The sequence below is a fragment of the Pipra filicauda genome, unplaced genomic scaffold, assembly GCF_003945595.2.
Source record: "Pipra filicauda isolate LSUMZ 115617 unplaced genomic scaffold, ASM394559v2 scaffold254_size1108330_pilon, whole genome shotgun sequence".
Taxonomy (NCBI): domain Eukaryota; kingdom Metazoa; phylum Chordata; class Aves; order Passeriformes; family Pipridae; genus Pipra; species Pipra filicauda.
This window is the reverse complement of record NW_024104370.1, coordinates 527,552-545,063: the sequence shown is the minus strand read 5'-3', so window position 1 is coordinate 545,063 and position 17,512 is coordinate 527,552.

Genomic DNA, 17,512 nt, shown 5'->3' with positions numbered 1-17,512 from the left:
ACCCTCTTACTAGAGGAAATGGCAAGGTTAGCATTATTGTATAAGTACTAACAAAATCTTTGCACAAAAAATTGATTAAATAATAGATATTACTTCCTAGAAAACTAGAAATGAAATATTACATTGAAGCTAATATTAAACTATATATTCATAGATTATTTTGAGAAAATGGTTTGCTGTTTTAAGTATGTAAGATGTAACTTGTGGCATTTAGGCAGTTAGAAAATAAAACAAAGTTTTATAATGAAACAAAATCAAACACCAAAGTAAAATTATACTTGAATATCACAAATATTTATTATGAAATCCATGACTAATAATATTTAACATTTTTATGAATTAGCTGCATCCTAGGTGTTATCTGTAGAAGAACATTGACTTCCACCAATGCTGTATTTGCATTTCATTGACTCTCTCTTTTATGTTAAAAAAATACCATTTCAATTATGATGAAGTAATAGAGATGAGTTCATTTAGAAGCACAATCTGAAAATCAGATATTACATATATATAAATAGCATGTATAGTTTCTTTTTTCTTATATCTCAGTTACAGTTTTCAGAATTTTCATTCAAAATAGTCTAAATTCTCATTATAATGAGGCTGCAAAGAAAATAAATAGTGAAAATAAGAGTAGCAAGGAGATTTGATTTTGTACATTTGTACAATTTGTACAAAGTACATTTTGTAGCAAGGAAGCAATTGATTACTTCTCCATTCATATGAGTGAGGTTAGGTGAACTCACATAACTAGCACTTCTGAGATCAGTTCCAGAAGCTAGAGTTCTTCTACTTAATGATTTTCAGGTTTTGAAAGAAATGTAACATTTAGGAATATATCTGCTGATTTTAAAGGATGGGAGGAAGCTCTGAATCTCAGGAGACAGAAGGAAGAAAATTATAGTCTTTTAGGGAGCTGCTAGCACAAATGTGGGGCTTTTTTATGGTGCTGTAGATGCAGCACTTTTCTTTTGTTTGGTATGTTATTTAATTGCACGTTTTGTTTCAGTTTGTCCTGCCAGAGGGAACTCCTTGTTTATGTTTCATTTCTGTGTCCAGTTATTAGAATCACTGTATTAATGCCAGGATCTTCTCATAAATTCAATTACAACAGCTGTTGCATATAAGCAATTAGACATCTGTGCAGTAGCTCCCTCATTGCAGTTGCCTTTTACCATTCTGTTGTTGCAACTAAACTCATAATTTATATGTGTACTGTGCCTTCCTTGCATAGGATCTTGAACGATTAACTGCTCATAACCTCTTTCAAGGTAGGTAAAATGCCAATATATTCACCTTCCCTTGTGGAACAGCTGGCAGAGTACTTGGAGCCTGATTTGGCTGCAGAAGGACAAAGGACAGAAGGCAAATAGCCAAGATCAGTTGAACCAAACCTTGTTTTAAATTGAAAAGAACAGAGGGACAAAGAGAGCCACTCTGAAGCACATTTTTACTAACCAAGAGGGCAGAAAAAATATTTGAGAGGAAGATGAAAAGGTTGTTTGGATTAGCTGTTGGAAAGCTGAACAGAATTGTGTTACAAATAAGTGATATATTCTTCCTTTACCTGCAGAGGTACGGTGATATTAAAAAAACCCTTTATACTGGTATTTTTATTCTGTATAGAAAAAAAAAGCAATCGCTCTGTTAACCATGGTTACACAGCATTACTATATACATTTGGGTGTTTATTAGTGCAGATGTTTGGCTGAAAAGAAATCATAGATCAGATTGAAGTAGATTCAATCTACTTGAAGATTGAAGCATTCTTTCTTCCCATAAAATTCAAATTTGTCTAAATGTTTTGGTGTATAATCCCCCCTCCATCTCCCACTTGGGGCATCAGTCACTGCAGGACAGGATGAATAGGTGTGTCTTACAACCATACTGTGAATTATACTGGATTCCAGCAGTGTTGCCCTGGCTCAAGACTACGCAAAGTGCAACATGATCATCCCGTGGCTGTCATCTCCTAGTGCAGTTTGATGAGCCATGGACTCTGCAGTAGCACCAAATAAAGAAATTCTTGTAACTTCTCATTCCTGTCTCTACATTGAAGTTTACCTCCCCTCTACTCTTTCTTGGCAGAGTCCAAACAGATACCTAGGGAGCTTTAAGATTGCAGTGAGTATACCACAGTAATATTAACCCTTCTCAAACCTTTAATCTTCAGAGTTTGTTTTTTAACCCAGATCAATTCATCTGTCTGGATTACAGTCCTTTTTACAGTTTTTTGTGCCTTATTTTAAAGGTAGGCACAAGCAAGCAGGGGAAGCAAGGAAACTCTTAAGGTGAATGTGCTGACAAACCACATTACTAAAGTCATATACTAAAAATTACTGTCAGAGGCCTTGCTTGTTCTGATAATGAGTTTTGAGGAATGAATTGGATATTTGTCTGCTCTGGCAGAAAGAAAGACTATTGCTGAATAACATAATTGATTATTCTTGGTGTATTTATGGGAGAGAAACAAGATTAACATTTATACCAACTCTTTCCCTTGAAGAGGAAGTGATTTTGATATTCTTATCATTTAATCTTCCAAACATGTCAGGGATAGGTCCCTATTGATGTTCATGGCTGTAGAAGTATTCCAGAATTTTGAAGAAAACTTTTATACATATTTTCAGAAACTAAATATACAACAACTCTGCATTTCCAGAGTTAAAGTTTTATTAAAATGAAGGATTTCACTTAGATCCTTTGTTGGGAAGACTAGCAGTAAAATGAGTTGAGAATAACTATCCAGTCTCCTCACTGTACTCTTGACAGGAAGGTCCTTTTTACTAGTCTTACATTCAGTTTTTCAATTTTTCTGAGTTCCGGCAAGAGCCATACCCTTTGTCTGGATCTCTGATAGTTCTTTCCTTCTGTAGCTTCTGACATTTACTTATTAATTTGTTCCGCTATTTTCTAGAATCTTTCTTATGGTCTTACACTTTCTTCTCTTTTTTCAGTCACTGCCTGTACCCTGTGTGTACCGGGTCACATGAGCCGTGTCAGGCATGCTCTACAGAGACACTCCCTACCCCTTCTCTCTAAAGGGTTCTGCTGGTTGCAGAGGTTAGCAGGCAGAACAAGGAAAACAGGAGTTCTTCTGCCTCCTTATGCCCCTTTAATAGAAAAGATTAACTGTGAGCAAAACAGGTATCATCCATCACAGAGAGCAACATTGGTAATTGGCTTTTGAAGGGAAATGAAGTGTGTTATTTACAAAATCTTGCTTGTTTTGTGCACTTAGCATTGTGGTCATTCGCTGAGAGAGCTCTTTTCTGTGGTGAATTCTGTTTTTGAGGAGTAGGAGGAAAAATCTTCTGTTGGATTTAAAATCATAGTACAATCTGATCTCAGTAATTTAAAATCTAAATATATGATTTCTATGGCAGCAGCCTGTGAAATGTTCATTTTATGAATAGCGTAATCATGTTTAACATATGAGATGCTTGTTCTGCTTAATAGGCAATGTTTCAACGTAAAGAAATTTTAGACAAGAAGAAAAACATCAGGAAACACAGGGCTTCTTCACTTTGTGTAGAGTTTATGGGAAGAAGGAGCTTCATCACATCACGTGATGGTTCATTACTTTGTAAATGAGTCATAAATGCACCCACTTGTACATCCAACTCACACTGCTCTCAAAATCATAGCAAGATTTTCTCTTGATGAGCCTCGTGGGCAGTTATTTTATCTTCCTTGCCCTAACTCTGGTTCCATGCACTGCGGGACTTTTCTTGCAGCACATTTTGTGATAAAAAATGAGAGCTAGCTGGAAGCAATAGCAGTTCTGGCAACAGAGGTCAAGCACCAAGATTCTCTTTTCCAAACATCCTGTAGTTTCTCTTGTTTTAGCCAAGTAACTCCATTTATAACTATTACCAGACAGAATGGACAAAACATTGCTCTTTACTATGGAGTAGGTAATTTCAAAGATGTAATGCTTTGCATAGGTAGCAAACCATCTCGATGCCAGGCTTGCTATGCTGTAACTTCTTGCTCCTGACCATCATTTGCAGCAGTTTTATTATAAATATTAGCAGATACCCTGCCTGTAGTTGTCATGACAGGAGGATAATGCATATCAGCTGCACTGGAAAGAAACATTCTGATATGCAGCAACACGTCTACATATGCTGGTATTTAGAATGTGATATCTATATGCTAAAATTTGGTGGGGGGGTTTGTTTTTTGTTTGTTTTGTTTGTTAGCTTTTGGTTGTTTGGGGTTTTTTTGCAGCAACTGGAGACCAGGAAAGTAATGTAATCAGTGCTTATAAGAGTCTTTCAGAGATTTTCAGAATGTTATGAGCAGGACAAAGACACTCTTCTTAAAATAGCAATGACCATACTGATGAACGTAGAAAATAACCGCCTTGACAACTTTTCTTAATTCACATGACATGGAATATACAGTTATATTTCATACCATTATATGAGAACTTCAAGAAATATATCAAGACTCTTTAAGCTCAATTGGAAAGTAGGTTAATATGTTCTAGATTTCTTCTGTTGCTATGTTGTAAATAGATACAATTAAATTCTAAGCTTACTTACTTTAAAATATCAATAATTCATTTGGCTTGTACTTTTTTTGAAAATATGTTTTAATACATTGGATTCTATATTTTATGCGCTCTTCATGGGAGCTGAAAGAAGACTATTTTTTAACTTTTCCCCCAAATCCAAGTGGATATAAATATTTTTAATGGAAAATGTGTGTATAAATATTTAACTAAAATTCAAAACTAGAGCAAACAAATGTGAAACAACTGAAACATACAATTTCAGATCATATTCTGTTGGAAGCCCTTACTTTGAGAGCACCTCCCATGTACCAGAAACCAAAAATAGAAACAAACTGAACTTTTTAGGAGGAATGGTATAGTTTCTTAGAAACAAAAGGAAAACTACCTGTTATGGAATGAATTGGATGACAATTTTCTGCCTGTAACTTCTAAAAAAGGATGATCACATTAAGTACAAAAAACGTATTTATACCTGCTTCAATATACATATCAAAATTAAAGTAGTAATTTTCAATTATTTACAGCTACTGAGCCCTCATGATAATTAATATCAGTAACAATAAAACTGATATTTTTACCATTTCATCTGTCTTCATTTTACTCCCCTTAGTAAATGCTTTGAACACCTGTGTTGCAAAAAATAGGATTTTTCTGTTTGTTGTTTTTTTCTTTTTTTTTCTTTTATTTTTTCTTTGCTCCAGTGATCTCCCGTGACTCAAGAGATTCACAATCCCTCAATGGCTTCAACAGAATGCATTTGGTTTGGTATTGCATCACAGTGTGTCATATAGATATGGAATATAGATTAGTACAACAATCAGCAGACCAAATTTGAGTGAGACCGGATCAAGGGAACATGATTTCGCATCACTTAAAGAACACATAGACAAAAGTTCTGTTAAATACATACAGTGTGCAAAGAAGCATGGGATGGCAGCTAGGCAACTGTTCAAGAAGCATTCTCCCATCTGTTGCCAAACCGGCACTAACATACCACTCACTGAAGAGGGAGTTCAGAACCTGTGTCCTCTTGTCGGAGACTATCAGTGCAAGGCATTTCAACGTGTAGAAACTAAGCTTTGGGTAAACTGACTCTTGCAAGCAGAGCTAAGTACAAGACCATCCAGAGCAAAGGAAAGATGTAAAAATTAGAAGAGGTTTTTTAAAATGACATGAGAAACACTACTCTTTTCTTGAGTATTAAAAAACAGCCTAAGAGTACCAGCTCTACTTTCAATCTGCAGCGAGATTTCCTGGGAGACAATTGGTCACTGATAAATTTTAAAAAAGCCCTGCTATACAAAGGTAGAGTCCTGTTTCCTTAGTCTGTTTACTCTAGGTCTTTGAAAGTGATATGATTCCTTCAGTGCTATGATTGCATTTTCCTTTCATTGTTGTCATTGCAATACTGAACAGAGGAAATACTGTTCCTTGGGACTCAGTCTCTTATATTCTACTTAGAAAACTTGCAAAATCATACAAACATGTTAATACATCATAACTTGTTTTAACACAATTATAATTTACAACTTAATGGATAGGCAGAAAGTCAGGCACATCATTTAGAGCCATTTATTTGTCATTTGTCATTATCGCTGTAGATACTAATTAATCTTGTTATCATTCACTCTTGGCATACCTGGTGAAGATGTTCCATTTTGTTCTACTAGATCAGTTATCTTTACAACAGATTTGGAAGGGAATATTAAAACTCAGGATTGCCACTTAAATTGTCTAGAGGTCATATATCTCTGGGTGATGCCTTGTTTGACACTCCCTAATGGGTCTCATTCATAAGATTTCAAGCAGGTATTGAATTATTCTTCTTCACCACAGTTTACCTTTCTGATTCTTCTTTTCCTAGAGACTTTCTATTATTTTGTCCTTCAGAATTTCAATTTTAATTCAAAAAAGTAGTATTTTATATTCAGTGGAAATATGATTAATTTATGTTGCAATAATTGCCTTGATGTGGAATGATATTAGAAACATATCTGGTTTTATCTCCCTAGAAGCGAAATTTCCTTCAGTGTTTTCATGTCGTCTGCTATTTTCTTCATCTAGACACATCAGGGTAAAAAATCCATGATCCGTCTCTTCAAGAATATTTCATGAAGAAGCAATACTGAGCGAGGTATCTCACCCCAAAAAGACATCTAAAAATGCAACAAAGAAATAAATTATGTCTGCACTAGGAAAGACACTCACCTAATTGAGTGCTTGCATTGCCCACAAGCCGAATGAATTGCAGAAGTTTGTGTCCAGAAGTTTCATTGTTTTCTCTCTTTTAGAGCCAGTCAGGTTCATGTTACCTGGTATATCACCTGCCCCATGTGCGTGATTAGAATGACTCATTATAGAACGGATCATATGAGCTGTCCACATTAATCCTGGACTCTTCTCTGATGCCTGACTATATGCACTCTGCTGAGAGAGTATTCAGGACATCTAAACTTAGAGCATTTACTGTAGAGTGACAACATGTCCCTCTACAAGGTACTGAGGTTACCATGGTCTGGCGGGAAAGAAGAAAGACAGAATTATGAGCAGGCTTTACTATCTCATTCAGTAAACATCTGGTTTAGTTTTGGGTTTGGTCAAGGATTTTTTTTTCTTCATTGTTATTTTATTCTGCTTAGGATGACCTTTATCGTTACTATTGTTACTACTGTAACACTGTCAATCTTTAAGGAAATTTGCTTTGATATTGTTCTGAGGCAGTTAAACAATACTGAAAGCCTTAGGTAAGCATGCTTAAAATATATCAGTATAGGTTCTCTGGGTAACAACAAAAAGTAAACTGCACCAGTGTGAATTTCCTAACGCAAAATTAATTAACGCTTTAATTCAGCACAAAAATATTCCTGATAGGCTTGCTAAGGAATGTTTGAGAATGTGACAAGTATACTTTTAAGATTGAGTCATATTAGGGAATTTCTCCTGATATTTTACACATTGATAACCCTATACCAGTCCAGTGAAGAAGAGCTTTAAATTAAATCCTGTGGTCCACTATGTCATCTGAATATATTTCCTACGCTTTCATATAGACTGCCTCAAATATTAGTTTTAAGATCTAATTCAAACCAGCAAAAGTTAAGTTTTGGGACGGAGAAAGCTAGAAACATTTTAATGAAAGACAATCAAACATTCTCTTAGATCATATTCATTGCAAATATTTTCTTATCACAAGTTGTGGCAATCTTATCAGCTAAGATGGCATTAAATATTTTGGGACAGAGGTAGAGGCTCAAACCCCACAGTATTAAATTAAGAAGTGGACTAGGTATTTATTTAAAAACAAAACTTTAAGGAATTGAGGATCTCCATTTTGGGTTCCTCCTTCAAAATCTCTAATTCCATCCTGCTCATTTTACTGGTCCCCAGGCCTTTCTGAAAACATCTGCTGCTCCCATCTTGATAGCTGCAGAGCTTCTAACACGGATTAATAAACGTGCTTCATTACGGGTGCACAGCAAGGATAGGCATTTGCCAAATGAATTTGCAGATGCAACTTTAACCCTGTAATTGCACACTGAACCAAGAATGCCAGCTGAATAAAAAAATGGATGAATCTCTGCATGAACAATAATTAAATTAGCAGGGACTAAGGATACTGGAATTGGCAGAGCTTAAGAACTTCTGTAGTTTTCTTGAGTCAAGCTGTCCTTTCGTTTCATGAGGAAAGGTGTCTAATATTCGCAATACATTTTCATAGCTACTAGGTCATTTCTAGTAGGCCATAATGAGGAAAGTTTGCTCTTGTCAGAGTAAAGAACTGAAACATGCAAAGGAAAATGATTCATGTCAAGGATTAAAAAAACTAGACTTCTGCGTGCTGGAAAAATAATAAGACATTTCAGAACTCTTTTCAGAACTTTTTTTTTTTTTTGTGGCTTTTAAGAGTAACATCTCATGAAAGGTACTATCCCAGGCATCAGTTACAGATTGTACCTCCTCTTCTTTCATAAATTATCGTTTCACTCTCTTAAGAGAAGAAATCACATGATTAAATCAAATATCCTTCATTCATGAAGATTTCCATTAGAAGAGTTTGGCAGAGGTGATATTGGCTCATCCGAGGTTCAGTAATAATTTCCTAAAACTACTGCCATTTTAATTTTATAAGCATTGCCACTTTCATTTCACGTAATTTTATCATACTGAGACCCTGTAGTAATGTCAATTATGTCTTCTGCCAACAAGTTTTCCAGTGTTGGGATCCTTCAGTAATCACATATTGCAAGTTTATTCTGCTTTATTCCATTGGGTATCAGGATGCATACTCAGACTTATGACAAAGGCCTTGTATTTTTTCTTTGTGGATGGGTAAGAATACTTAGTTTCTGCTTTGTCAATGAGTTATATATTCTGTCAGCTTAGGTTGTGCCAGTTCTTATCCTCACTTTGTGCTACAAGTTCTCAAACTTCAAACTCCAAGATATTTTATGAGAAGTACTCATTAAGGCCAAGTTCATGTGAATTTATTTCCCATGCTTTCTAACTGTTCCTCAAACTGTTACTACTTTATCTCCAACTTTGCCTGCTACCTCCTCAGCTTTCATCCTTACCTCTTTTTCTCCTCCAGGAAAACTTTTACCTTCCATGTCACTGGCAGCACTGCTGAGCTGAAACTCATTTTTCCTGCTGTAGGGCAATAATCTTTCTACTCTCATGCCTGTTTTTGTGAAACTTGTTTAATCTTAATAGCTGTGAGACCTCTACTTCTCTATTACATGTGGTAGAAATTGGACAATTGCTTCAAAATTATTAGGGAAAGCATTAGTAGATCACATAATCTATATCTCACAGAAATAAAATCAGTTCCTTACCAGGAGAATTATCATGAGGATATAAAGGACAATAGTTCTGACAATTTTAATTTGGTCATGCTGAAGAAAAATCAAATTGGTAATTATTGAATCTAAAAATATCTTTTCGAGTGAAATGTTCTTTTGTGCTCTGTAACATTTGTTAGATTGTGTCAGTTACATTCAACCCTCAGCTGCTAAGGGCTTTATGTATAACAGCCCTACTTTCCAGGATATCATTCATTGCCCTCAACGTGGATTTACCTTCATATTTACTGAGGTTACATTCTTTTCCATCAGACCATTAATACAGATGTCAAACAACAACGGTCCCAGTATCAACACCTGATGAACATGGTGCGTCATGATCTTCAAACTGTTAGTCAACTAACGGGCCAATTTTCCTCATAGCTCAACTATCCACTCAGTATTATACCAATCTGGTGGTAAAGATAATATGAGATTGTGTCAAAAACCTTCTGAAAGTTAAGATTACCAGCACCCACTGCTCTTCCTTTATCCATTGTGGCAGTTTGAGCCACATTAGAAATCCAAAAATCCAATTTCCAGGCTTCCCCCACCCCTTCTCACAATTTATCCTGACACTGGAGAGAAACTTTCAGACCAGAGGCTTCTGTAGGGGAAGGGGGAAGTATATACATTTATTTACATATTTATATATATTTACATAGAAATATACTGTACAAACTAAAAGCAACTATATATATATATTTACATTTCTGTCAGTCCTTTTAGCCCCTTCCTTTAACTTTAGTCCAGAAAGAAGCCTTTCAAGGCTGGAAAGTAACCAGTATCTCCCTCGTGGGGAGTATTCGGGGCCCGAACGCTCCCCCCTCACCAAGCTCCAGCTGTTTGTTGCAGTCTTTCTTCTCACGAAGTCCAAGAAAGTAGCCTTGAGTCCTTACTCTTCTGCTGCTGTGTGATTTCTCCCTCTTGGTGTCCCACCTCAGTTCGTAGGCTGCTGCAGTGTAGCTTATCAATGTACGTGTCCTGGAATCTGCATTCCTCTAAGTCAGTGTTTGGCTACCCCCGGTCAACTTTGCCAGGCAACTCACGAGCTCTTGGCCCGTCTCCAGTTTTGCCTGGGACTCTTCTCCTGAGCACCGGGCCTACCTCCTCCGGCCCGTCCACTTGGCTCAGCTTCAATGCTGAGCCTCTCCTCCACTTACAGTGGAGGGAAAGAAAAACCCCCCTCTACAGCTTCACTGTAGAAAAGGAGTGGGGAGAGGGCTTGGCTGCAAAGTCTGTCTCTCTCTTCTTACCTCAGGTGCTGTGAAATCTCTTCCTTCACAGCACACACTCCAGATACTGCTTCCAACTCCAGCCCAAGCAGAGCTGGGGGGTCGCAGGGCCCCCCTCTCCCCGCCGGAGGAGGAGAGAGGGAACCCAGCCACCCCCCAGCCTTCTCCACCTACACGCCGCAGACACCAACAGCAAAACAACCAAGACTGCACTGCCAACAGCTTCTGGTGCTGTGATATATGATTTTGAGCAGAAGCGAACAACATGAATGGTGATTAGCTCTCCAGGGAACACTGTCCTGGCACCCAATCACCTCTGAGCCCCCCCAGCCTCTCAGGGGGGCCAATTTCAAACCATGACACCCATACAACCAGTTGTCTGATTTTAGAAGACACCTTGATCAATGACTTGCCCTAGGTATATATATGCTCGCCATTTCCGGTCACTTCCTTGTGAGCCAAATACCAAACTGAAGGTACCAAGTTTTTTATGTCTTTTCTTGACGTCATATTGTATTTGCCTAAATAAGAATGTAAATGTTCATACTGATAAAACGAGAATTCTCCAAACAGAATACTGAAACTGGACCAAAATATATTCTAAAAATTAGCTGCTTATGTCACACTACTTCAGCAAAGGTAATATTAAAACCAGGTAGCCAGGTAATTCTCATGCAAATGGGTTGTAATGAAAGAATCTGTTTTATGTTAGACTGTTCTGTGAATGCAATGAGCACACAGAAGAAGCATAAACATGATGATTGATATACAGTTCTGGTAACTAAGTTTATCTAGCCTGGATGCAAATAGTCATATAGAAATCTATAGTTTGCTGAGCTGTGAGACAAATCTACTGCAGTGATTGTGACTATATCCTATGATACTTTTCCCTGCAGTAAACTGAGCCACTTTATATGGTATCTTTTCCAATCCAAGTGAGAGAATTTTCTTTTAGCCTCCCCGAGTGGGTGATAAATCAATACAGGACTAAGATTCATGGCAATTGGCCTGTGTTCCCATTGCAAAATTAGCAAGTCATCAGCATAAGTGAGTGCTCTTGTCCTGCTGGGAAAGACCATGTGGGAACCATCAGATCTGTAGAGGAATCTGCCTCTCCCTGAGGGCATGAAGTGGCAAGCACAATTCTCTGTGACAAAGGTGGCAGACTATCTTTGAGCTAGAATGTTTTCCTATGTGCTTGCCCTGAGTGGTGTTGGAATAATGGTACTATTCTACTGGTGTGAAGCCAGAGAATATAAGCAAAAAGCTGATTTCTCAGGAATTATAGGCACTACTGTTTACCTCACTGTCAAAAAGTCTTCCTGGAAAGATGAACAAAACTATTTTTTTTTAACTATCTATCTCAAGAGCAAGTATAAATAAGACCTAACAATTGAAATACCTGTTTATAGCAATAAAACAAGCCCTGCAAAAAAAAAAACAAAACCACCTTGTATTAAAATAAAAGTATGGAAATCGAAGCAAGATTTTTTCCTACAGAAATTATACTGCATCTTTGGTACCCAACTTCAGTTACATTGCAACAGATGCAATTTCCCAGATCCAACCCCTACAGGAGAAGGATGAGCATTTGGAACATCTGTCATTTGATGAAAATAGGATAATTGCTACATTCTCCTGGTATTCTTAGTTGAGCTAGTACATAAAAATTTAGGAAAAAAAAAAAGATGAAGGAAATGTACAAGACAGGTGGATGTTCAGCAAGGGAAACTCCCCCTAGACTTTCAATAAATGTCGGAAGTGTGTACATATACATTTCTGTAAATGTGCAGGAAATTCAATTTCCTTTGGGTATGAATAGTTTGGGCTCATTTTACAAAATAAGCTTATTAGCTTGCGGGGTGATTTTGAGAGAGACAAAGGAAAAAGACTGATATTTTGTTTTGGAAAAAAATATGTTCCAACGAAGAAAATAAAAAAATAATATAACCATACTTTAGTGAAAGAATAAAGTTACCACTGGATAAGGGAACGACTAGTGCTGGGTTTTTTGTGTAAACAAGGAAAACATAAACAGACAGCAAACCAAAACCAACCGAATAAAAAACATTTTTGGGAAAATGAAAATCATTAAGGTTCTTTCTTTCTCTCTCTATGGAAATAAATCATCTGTACAGATCATTGTTTGAGTATCTTGAGAGATTTCTTTCTACAAAAGGAATAAAAAATTATCAGAAAAAAATCAGTTTCTATTGGACTGCTTGGGATTTTGAAATAGAGAAGCTCTGTGTAAGAACTGTATGTGCAAATGACATATATGAACACTTATGCCAGTGCTTACTCATTATTTTGACTAAGATGCTTAGCATAATGTAAATTATTTCATTATAATCTTTCAGAATCTGTTGACACTTGAGGCTTTATTGGAACTCAGCAAACATCTGCTGGTAGAACTACTTCTCAAAACCTTGAATACAGCAGGCATGATCACAGAAACTTCCTTAGGGCTATGGCCCAGTGTTCAGAACACATCAGCGGGTTTCCACAAAGCATCTCATTTGTCCTTGAGGAGGTTTCAGAATATGGGCATATATCTGATGCCTTTGATACATTTTTCATACTTCTTTAAAGATGCAATGATGATGTTTACTGCACAGGGATTTTTACAGAATGACTCCATATAAACCTACCTTTTGGAAAATGATTTTAGTTATTAATACCCTCAAAAAAATATTTCCAAGAGAAAACAAATTAGGTTTTATTCTTAATGCTATAGTATTCTTTGTACCCATTTTCCAAACTTTTGGGTCCTGAAACAATAGCACTTAATAAATTTCACCAGAACAGTGATTCTGCCTTCCTCAGTGCCCTGCTTCTACCTGTAGATCTCCATCTGATACTTCAAGGGGAAATGAAAAGCCACTCTCCCTTTTACCTGCTCAGTTAAGATTCACTGGCTGAAACACTTTTTTTCAATCTTTTCAGAAAAGTACTTGGACCTCTAAAATGTGAGATTTGATTGTTAATCCTCAGAGTCAGAACCTCGGTAACAACTTCAGTCTTTGCTTCTCTGTAAGGGAGGACTACGAAAGTGCTGCTTATTCTGTCTCAATATATTATCATGTGTTTTCCATCTCATTCTTTCCAGATACTGACTGTGAATAGTTTAGAGATTGTAGAGTCCTATGGAAACCTGCTATGAGCCTTAAGACGAAGGCATAGAGAAGAGCAGGAAAATACTATCCCCATTGTCAGTTCCGTGATGTTCTCCATGTGAGCTGCAGATGAATGGTAGATAAGATGTTTTAGGGAGTTCCTTAGAATCATCCTCCTTTAGTTCCACATTTCAGGTCTATTTGTAGCTTCAAGAGATCAGATACATTTTATTTCAATCCCAACCAAAATACAGCTTTGTCTGGATGAGATGAATAACATTCTGAAGCCTCTTTCCTGTTGTATAGAAACAGAGATAACCGTTACAGGATAGTAATTTGATTTACCAGTCAGTATCTGAGTAAAGGACCCATGATTTATATCATAGAGTTTATTATGAGTACCTACAAACCAAGAACAAGTTCCAACATCTTTGTCTCACATCCAGTAAAGGTAGTCATGGGGGACCAGTTTTGCAAACGTCAGAGTTGATAGAGCATCTGTTTCTTCTTCTGACACAAAGAGTGGAGAAGAGGAGATGACACTGCAATACTAGCAAAAAATCAGGTCTTAGCATTGATAAGAATCACAGCCTCCCTTCCTGCAAACATCTTATTTCAATAAGGGTCATGCTGTTTTTTCAAACCATTTCTTAAACAATGTCCTTAGGTAACGAGGTACTTTATCAAGATTTTCACTTTTCATTGTTCACTCTGATGCTTCTCTTCTCTAAGGATCAAGTTATCTCTCATTGTCTAGTTTACTATTCAATAAGGTAGTAGAAAAAAAAGCCAGAATTAAAGCATCTCTGAAAAGTGTTGAATGTAGTTTTCTTGTAAAGGTGAGTGTCACTTCCACGTGTAGTACTGTCTTATGCTTCTGCTAGTAAAGGTTTATACTGTAAATTCATCTGCTTTCTGTGCTAGACACTCATCAAACAAAGTCCTAGTTTATCTATTGGGTGGATATTTTAAGCACAAGTAATTTCTTATTAACTTTAACCAGTCAACCTTGGAATAATGTTTCACTTCTACGGAGTATTATGTTGTCAAAATGCAGTCCTCATTATCCCATTCTGACAATCGCTTTGAACACTTAAACGTAGATGAATGGCAGAATTGATGATATTGAGAATCCTAGAGGCTAACCAGCACAGGCTTTCCTAAGAGAGTTTTAGGAGCTCAGTGCATCAGAAAGAATTGTAGCATACAATATAATGTGCTCAGTTTTTACATGACGGTAGGAAATGCAGGAAATGTTTGATACACATGTAGATTTTTGCTTATAATGTGGCCAGTCTGTCATCAATACTTTTGTATGTCCTCCATACCTAAAAAGGGATTCCTTGTTTTCACTCCTCTCAGGAATGAAGAATCCGGAAGATAATACAGGTTTATCTGGCAACTTAAGACACCAGAACACCTTAAAATGAAATGTTTTCAGTGACTTAGGACATATGATTTACTTGAAGAAAAGTTTCTATTAAGTCTTACTGAGTTCTTTACTTTTATCTATCCTATCATCTAATCATGTGGACACTTGACTTGCACAGGTGGTAGCTAAATTCTCTCTTTTTCTCTCTCTTTCTTTACTTCTTCTTTTCTTAATATTTTGGGTAACTTAAAGCTGGATGGTTGGATTTTGCTAAGTTGTATAGGTTAGCATGTGCTAAGTCAATGCTTTGTGGAATGATTAATTTTTGTTGAATGTTTCCCTTTAAACTTTGAAAAGTTCCATTATTTTCTAAAGTTTGCCAGTAAAAGAGTGTTATTTTTGACCTCCTGAGAAACATGCGCATTATCCTCTTCTTTATGCTCTCTCTTAAGGTATAAAAAGAACTGAAGTCTCCTTTAATAAATTTGGTCAGCGAATTTTTAGAGCCTTTTATATTTTTAAAATAAAATTCCTTCAATGAGTTTGTAGTTTGGAGCAAGGGGTCTTACATATACAAGGAAAAAATTCTTCACTAAAAGAGTTATTAATCACTGGAATGGGCTGCCCAGAGAAATGTTTGAGTCACCAGCTCTGAAGGTATTTTAAAGATGTGTAACTGTGGTACTTAAGAACATGGCTTAGTGGTGGAATTTCCAGTTCTGGGTTAATACTTGAACTCAATGATCTTAGCTTTATTTTCCTACCTAAATGATTCCATGATTCTGTGATTGAAAGGTTTGACAAAAAAAAATTCCTTTGATGTTAAATGATGCCACTTCATTAGCATGGTCATTGTCATGTAGATATCCTGATTCTAATTTTTAGAGAGGTTACATTTATAAAAGGTCCGTTTTTTCTGCCAATTTTCATTTTGAAACAATTTCCTTTTATGTACCTCTGACAGAAACTTGATTTGTGGCCTTGAGATGACAAAGCTACGCATATGTTCTGAATTGAAAGAAAAAAGTGCGTTTCCTTTTTATGTCTTCAGTGACATTCATTAGTGTACGCAGTTTTTTGTGTCCTTTGTAAAAAGTTAATGGAATGCTGCAAAGGAAATCCTTTATTTTGTTAAAATACACTTCTCAGCACTATTTGTGAAGGAAAGACCTAACACAGTACTGACTTTAAATGAAGGTCTGCATTAGATGTTAGATAAAAAGCAGAGAACAAAAAAATGAAGAAGAAAGGATGAACTGTGCAAAAGGGTGAGATTTTTAGGAAATTAAGCCATTGAAGGGAAGGAGAAAATATGAAGTTTTTTTAAATTTTAAGAAAAGAAAATAATGATCTCAGTAAGTCCTAAGGCAAGTGTTTATTTCATTAGTGTTGCACAAATAATTATTTGCTCTTCCTCTAGTCCTCATAAATCTAGCTAATGTGATATATCCATTTTAATAAGAAGAGTATTGGACAAAAGTACACAAATGCACATGAAAGACATACCAGAGATACAGAGAATTTTTCTCCTTCTTTTGTCTAAAATCAGTGTAAAAGAATTCTCTGAAATAAGAATATAAGAGAAGCCCATATTTAGTATTCTCCCATGCTTCTAATTTCACTGGATGGAAACCTTTCATAATGATGCCTGTTACTGCTGTTGTTGTTCCTCACCTGTTATTGTTGACCTGGATTTTCTTGGAGTTCCTTCTTTAGCTCAATAATTTCTTCAATTTCCATCATTTTGAAGCTATCAGACCTGAAAAATAACTGATAATGCTTCTTGTCTGTATAGGTACTGTAGATCTGTGCAGGTAAGGTGAATATAGGTGTCATTCTTGGATTTAGAGCCAAGGATCATCTCTATTCTGATGCAAATTCTGGTTTTTATGAAATGAGTAAAATATTTCCCTAACTAGATTTCTCTGGCTTTTTTTTTAATATACTTTGTGTATGATTAAAATGTGTTTAGAAGCAAAATTTTTAGTGAGCTTATGTTGTCATACCTGTATAAGAGAGAGTGTGAACTGACACCTTAAATCTACTATCACTCCAAGTGACTGATTGATGTTGACTCTTGTCTCAGCCAAGAACTCTAGTAACATACATACAATTAGAAAGTGTTATTTGTATTAGCTTTCAATTTAATACATGGATTAACATAAAAGGATCAGCAAAAGATCATTTTTTGACTAAAACTTGATAAAGAGGTACCAAAGACAGAACTAAAGCTCTAAACTCCATTGACACAAATAATAGTTTGCTAACTAATAAAGTGCAGGAAATGACTTCTAATATAACGAAAAGACTTCATGTAGCTGTTGAAGGGAAATTACTTCAAATGAGTTAAGCAGGTGATCAGACTGCCCTTTAGGTAGAAAGAATAAAATGAGTTAGAGTTTAGAAGGATAAACTAGGGAGGTGAAAGG